At 35.5% G+C, this 6,986-nt stretch overlaps 1 protein-coding gene across 2 annotated transcripts in view; it reads right to left on the reverse strand.

Annotated features, from left to right (window-relative positions):
* The window catches only part of STUM (stum, mechanosensory transduction mediator homolog), a 729,290-nt gene that overhangs the window by 481,042 nt on the left and 241,262 nt on the right, over nucleotides 1–6,986 (reverse strand). The window lies entirely within an intron of this gene.

A 6,986-nucleotide genomic window follows, 5' to 3' on the forward strand; every position in this document is an offset into this window, starting at 1 on the left:
TAGTTAAAGGAAAGGTGGGAAATAAGCTCAAAGCATAGCATCTCCCTGACCTTCTTCAAATGCAACCTAGATCAATGGATGGATGACCACAAATTCACTCCTGGCATGGTCTCATGTCTCTCCTGGACAGAGGAAGTCTGTATTAATGACCATAATGTCTTTGAACTTCACTCACCTAACCATTGACATGACAACTCTGGATAGATATGGTTAGGCTTGTAAGAGCTCTAGGACTGTTAGCCTAGTAACCTTCTATGAACCTATGAACCTTTGTTTCATTTGTAAAGTAGTTTCTCTCTGTTTTATAGTTGCTGCAATTTAATTGATCATTGTAGAGGATATCTTATACATCTGTAAGGATTACACTAGCCATGAATGTTGGATGTTGTCAAATGCTCTTTTGTAACCTATACATGGCATACTAAGATTTTTCTCCTTTTTACAACTCCCTCATGTGGCTTCAACACTAGAAGATGCTTTGCTGCATATGACTTTCTTCTATTACATTTTTGTTCTGTTGCCATGATTGACTTTTTTAGATGACTATAAACTCTGTTTGCATCAATTCCAGTATATAAATTTATATACTTTTGGAAAGGAAAAGGTCTGTAAATCTTAAGATGGCTTGCAGGTTCACTCTTAAAGATTAGTATTGTTTTTTTTTTTTTTTTTTTTTTTTTTGCATTTACCAGGTTGGTGTCTGTTCAAGTTGTGCATATACGTAGTGTTTACTAAGAGCTAGATCTATGTGTAAAGATATTAATACCTTTAACCAGAATATAGGTACTGCATCTGGACCAGGGGTTTTCCATTTAGGTGTTTTTTTTAATTTTGTCTCAGTTTCTCTGGCTGTCACTTCATCCCATTTCATATCCTCCAGATTACAGCTCCTTATTGTTTCTTTTAATATTTTTCTCTCCATTACACATATTTGTTATATTCAACAAGGTTTTCATAAATATGCCTCCAAAATGTATATATTTCTTCTTTTTCTGGTAGTTTTTTTTATTGCTTTTGCTTTGTTTCCTAATTCTCTATGATACAGTTTGGGGTCAGCAATGAATTGCTAATTTTGTATTTTTCCCTTATATTTATCTACATAGCTTCTACATTTTTTTGTTTGCATTATTTTTAGTATTGGAAATAAATCCTTATCTGTTTTAATACTGTGTGTTGCCTTTATCACTTCAATCATTCTAAGATTTGTTGATGATGTGTTCCACTTTCTGTATTCTTCCAACAGTGATATTTTTCCATCTTAGTTGTAGAATATTTTTCTCTGTTTAGTGCACCCATGGTGGCGTTCTACTTGTTCTCTTCTTTTTCCTTGTTACTCTACATGTTTGTGGTATCACTTTATTTATTTGTTTTGCTGCACAGTAATACATCCTAGTTTTTCTGTTATATCACATTCATTTCTCTGCACTTGGTCTCATCTTGTGTAGTTTCAGTCATGAGTGAAGCTGTTATAACAGTGAAAGTGTCATTTTGTTCACCTTTGATTTACTTTTGTTATCACTATGATCTCTCTAACTGCTGCTAAAATGGTTGTGGTTTAGTCTTGTTAAAATACTGCATACAATAACTTAATACAAATGGATTCCTTCAGTGCAACTATTATGACACTTTGAAAGAAGCTTAATATGGCAGTTAGTGTTAATTAAACATACATATGGAGTCACAAAATAAATAATCTATTTTTGTAATTTTTTATTTTGTAACCACCTTAAAATGCACAAGGTTGCTGTTTGTCAGCATTGCAAAGCTGTCCAGAATTAGTAAACAGCAAATGTATTCCTGAGCAAAACTGGATAAGAAACACTGTCAAATAACTTCTTATAAATTAACTCATCCAGTCAAATACTTCCCAACTTATTTTCTCATTTTACCAAAATGGTTAAAACGTAAATGGTTTTCCTGACAGTTTTGTCAGCAGCAAATGCATCTGTCATACTCTAAATACTTTAAAGAAATGCTTCATTAGAAGCTGATGCTTGCTCTAAATACTAGACATTGATGTGCTTTATTGTTTGCAAAATTAAATGCTGTACAATTGAATTTTACTGTAGAAGTAGGAGGGTGTAAGTAGAACAATGCTTACACCTTAAATCAGGTGATTGTATTCTGCTACCTGCATTTGCACAGTTAAAGGATAATCCATTGATCTAATTTAAGACCATGTGAAATTCTTACCTTAGACAAGTAAACTGTAGAGCCATAGTCACTCTCTTAAATGTGCTACTTATTTGCATGCAAAATATAACAGTTTATAAAACGTGTTGCCTTTAAAATGTAATCTATTCATAATCGGCTAAAAAGTAGAAATGGGTTGTTTTACTAAAAATAGCTCTTTACAGCTGAAGATTGCTTCAAAAGAAAAAATATACTGTTTCTTGAGCTGTACTGATCTCATGGTTTAAAAGACCATGTAAGTCAAGTCAGAGAGGTGAGGGGTTGGGGGAGGTGAAGAAAATCAAAGTACTGTATTTTTTCTGTTTAAAATGTTATTTTGGAAATACATTATTTTGGGTTGCTCCAAACTGGAAATCTGCAGTTTCTGAAAGCTAATTTCTCTAAAGTGTCATTAACCCATTACATGTTAAAGCAACCTGCTTTATGACATTACATAACCTGAGATGTACTAAATAGACTCAGTAAAAGGGTTTGTTTAATTATAAACAACTGACAATTACCTTCTTGTATGATACTTAATGGCTTCTTAATGATTATTTTCAGTCAATTAAAAAGATGAATTTTAATGAGTCTGTCATTACTTGTTTTGTAGTACAGCTAAATATTTGTTACACATATTTTAGTTAGCTAGACTAAACGTTTTAGATTTAATAATAATAGAAGTAATATTTTACATGAAATAGTCTTAACCTCCAATGAGTAAAGAAATTAATGTGAATAGAGACAAACTAAGAGTGGCTTTATTTGATTTTCCCTATTATACAATAAGTATGTTTATAAACAGAAAAGAAATGAGTCAGAAATCCATATAGAACAAGAATGTTTTTGGGGAACCCCTTTATTTTGTAACAGATTATTTAAAATACTAATATTACAATGCTAAAAAAGATTAGGTAAATTTTCAGCAGATGATATTTTCTGACACCTAGGAGTTACTGCATCGAGCAAGCTTTCATATACAGTTTATACTACAAGCTGTATTTTTTGAAAATAGATTATGCGATGCCTTTTTGTCCTATACAGGGTTGTAGGGCTAGATTACTTGCTGGCAATTAATGGATGTATGCATAGAACCAGATCTGGATCAAACACTGACTACCAGTGCAATACAGGATCCACACAGATAAAATGGACACAGACACTAGCCGGCAATTTGGAGACTTGACAATTTGCCTTCCAGCATCACTTTGTCATACTTAATTATTCAACAAAACTGCAATAGTTTATTACATGTTTTGGTGGGAGCTGTTTTACTTTTTTTCTTTTAGATTAAAGCTATTCTTTGCTCCACTTTAACACAGGCACATTATTTTCACTGATGGTATTCCCATGCAGTTATTTGTGTTCATACAAATTCCTGGTACTAAAAACTGTAAATATATATTTTTTTACCTAAACAGTTAGTTAGTGGCACTTTCAGATTGCTTTAACACATTGCTTCCACACAGTAATAGATAAAGGCTTTCAATTAAAATGTTTTAATTGCAGCATGGTACATTCTTAATACAGTATTTATTTATTTATTTAGTTATTCATTTATTCCAGTTTGGTGACTGCGGAGGTCCACTGGGCTCGAGAGCCCATTTTCAGTGGATGCCCGGGGAGAAAAGCTCCACAATACAAAGTTACATTACATAGAGAATTACAAGAAAAATATTTGCATTGCAATCAACAGGTAGTATAACAATCAGCAGGTAGTATAACAACCAACAGGTAGTATAACAACCAACAGGTAGTATAACATTCAATAGGTAGTATAACAATCAACAGGTAGTATAACAATCAGCAGGTAGTATAACAACCAACAGGTAGTATAACAATCAACAGGTAGTATAACAACCAACAGGTAGTATAACAGTCAGCAGATAGTATAGCAATCAGCAAGTAGTATAACAACCAACAGGTAGTATAACAACCAACAGGTAGTATAACAATCAGAGGTAGTATAACAACCAACAGGTAGTATAACAACCAACTGGTAGTATAACAATCAGCAGGTAGTATAACAATCAACAGGTAGTATAACAACCAACAGGTAGTATAACAATCAGCAGGTAGTATAACAATCAGCAGGTAGTATAACAACCAACAGGTAGTATAACAATCAACAGGTAGTATAACAATCAGCAGTTAGTATAACAACCAACAGGTAGTATAACAACCAACAGGTAGTATAACAACCAACAGGTAGTATAACAATCAGCAGGTAGTATAACAACCAACAGGTAGTATAACAATCAACAGGTAGTATAACAACCAACAGTTAGTATAACAATCAGCAGGTAGTATAACAATCAACAGGTAGTATAACAACCAACAGGTAGTATAACAATCAACAGGTAGTATAACATTCAGCAGGTAGTATAACAACCAACAGGTAGTATAACAACCAATAGGTAGTATAACAATCAGCAGGTAGTATAACAACCAACAAGTAGTATAACAACCAACAGGTAGTATAACAATCAGCAGGTAGTATAACAATCAACAGGTAGTATTACAGTGAAAACAGGTATCATTCAGTAAAGACAGCAAAACTATTAAAATTGTTTCGAGAGAAAGACAGGCATACAGCATAATGGCTGGTGTTACTGTTTAGTTACATTTATAATCTAAGTATATGAGAGAAATTAGGAAGGTATGAAGGTTAGCCAGGAGAGAAGGAGGAGCAGAGTTTGGGAGGTATGAGTTGAAGAGTGCAGTTACATTTCCTGTGAAGAAACAGGTAAGAATGAAGTTGTGTTTTGAAGGTGTGTGCTTTGTCACAGGTCCTCAGAGTAGAGGGCAGGGTGTTCCATTTTTTGGCTAGGGAAAAGGAGAGTAGAAGTTGACCAGCTGGACGCTTGGGTTTTTGGACGATTATAAGGTTTTGGTGAGTAGATCTAAGGGGTCTAAGAGAGGTATATGGTTGTGGGATATTAGATAATGCAGGGCAACTAGCAGGTTGGAATAATAATTTGTGGGCTGTGACAATTTGGAGGAAGTCAAGTTGATTAGGGAGTTCAAGCCAATTTAAAGAGTGTAGGGAGGTGCAGTGATGGGAGGAGGATTTTACCTTGGTAGCGAATCTGGAGATTTTGTTGCAGCACACTTCCAGTTTGAAGGTGAGTGTGGAAGATAGATTGGTAAGCAGAGGAGTGCCATACAAAAGAGAGGGGAGGAGATAGGTAGTGGCCAACGTATGTCTGGTGGACAGAGTGAGGAAGTGGTTGTTTCTGTAGAGTAGGCTGAGTTTTATGTGGGTTTTCTTGATGTTAAGTTGGATGTGAGTATTGAATTTTAAGTGATCGTCGATGGTGACCTCCAGGAGTTTGGCAGAGGGAACGACTTCGATAATGGAATTGTTAAGGCTGGTAATATCAATGGGAGTGGATTTTGAGGGAGTGAATAGAAGAATCTTAGTTTTGTTAGCGTTTAGTGAGAGGTGGTTTTGGTGCATCCAGTTTTCAGTAGTTGAGAAGGCAGTTTGAGTTAGAGACTGAAGATCAGATAGGTTAGAGGCACAGCAAATCAAAGTGGAATCGTCTGCATATTGGACAATTTTGGTATTGGGTATGGCTTTGTAGAAATCATTAATAAAGATGTTAAATAGCAAAAGGCCAAGTATGGAACCTTGAAGTACTCCTGTTGGGGTGGGGAGGAAAATGGAGGAGGCCTGGCTCCATTTGACAGCTTGTGTCCTGTCAGAAAGATAGCTGGAGAACCAGGAAATAGTTTTTTTGGGAGATGTAGAGATTCGATAGATGATTTAATAGATGGGTGTGGGAGATGGTATCAAAAGCTTTAGATAAGTCTAGTAGAACACCTGAAACTATATTAACAGAGTCTCAAGCTAGATTGACAGAATGTAAGAAGGATAGAAGGGCTGTGATGGTACTGTGTCCAGGGCGGAAGCCATGTTGGGTAGGAGAGAGTAGCTGGTGTTCAGTAAGGAATGGCATGAGCTGCAGGTGTATGCCTTTTTCAAGAAGTTTAGAGATTGGTGAGAGGATGGCTATAGGGCGGAAATTGGGAACATTACAGTTTTTACCACCCTTGTGGAGTGGTAGAATAAATGCAGAATGCCATAGTATGGGTACATAGGACTCAAGTAGTGATCGATTTATCAGGATGCTGATAGGGAGAGTAATACCGTCGGAGGCAATTTTTAAGAAGGAGGAATGAATGTTGTTGGGGGCATTGGTGCAGGGTTTAAGTTTGGAGAGAAGCTTTTTTATAAGGTAGGTGGATACAGGTTTAAGTTCAAAAGTAGGATGAGTAGGAAGCTTGAGCAGAGGGGGGTGGAGGGTTATTGTTGGGGAAGGTCTTGCTTAGATCATCAATAGAAGAAGTGAAGAAGGTGTTGAACAGTTCGGCGATTTCTTGTTCAGATTTACTAGTATCAGGACATGGGTTGTTTTTTGTACAAGGCTTGAGGAGGGAATTACTAGAGCTCCAGAATTGTTTGGGGTTTTTTGCATGATTTATTTGGAGTTTGATGTAGTAAGATTTTTTATCTTTAATGACTTTTTTTTAGCTTGGTTTTGCAGTTGTTTGTATTTAATTAACAATACAGGCTGTTTATGTTGGAAATAGCTTTTCCAGGTTTTGTCTCTTTGTAGCATAATTTTTTTGGTTTCTTTGGTAAGCCATGGGGTGGTTTTAGCTTTAGCTCTTTTTATTATTATAGGAGCTAGGGGGTTTAGGACAGTTAAGAATGTAGAGATGAAATAGTCAATGGCATCATCTAAAGGTAGGGTTTTTAGTGGGTTAAAGTTTGTGAACTTAAGGGAGTCAGAAAAGATAGAAGAGCT

Source organism: Protopterus annectens, chromosome 1.part2 (assembly GCF_019279795.1).
Source record: "Protopterus annectens isolate FY-2018-M chromosome 1.part2, PAN1.0, whole genome shotgun sequence".
NCBI classification, from domain to species: Eukaryota; Metazoa; Chordata; order Ceratodontiformes; family Protopteridae; genus Protopterus; species Protopterus annectens.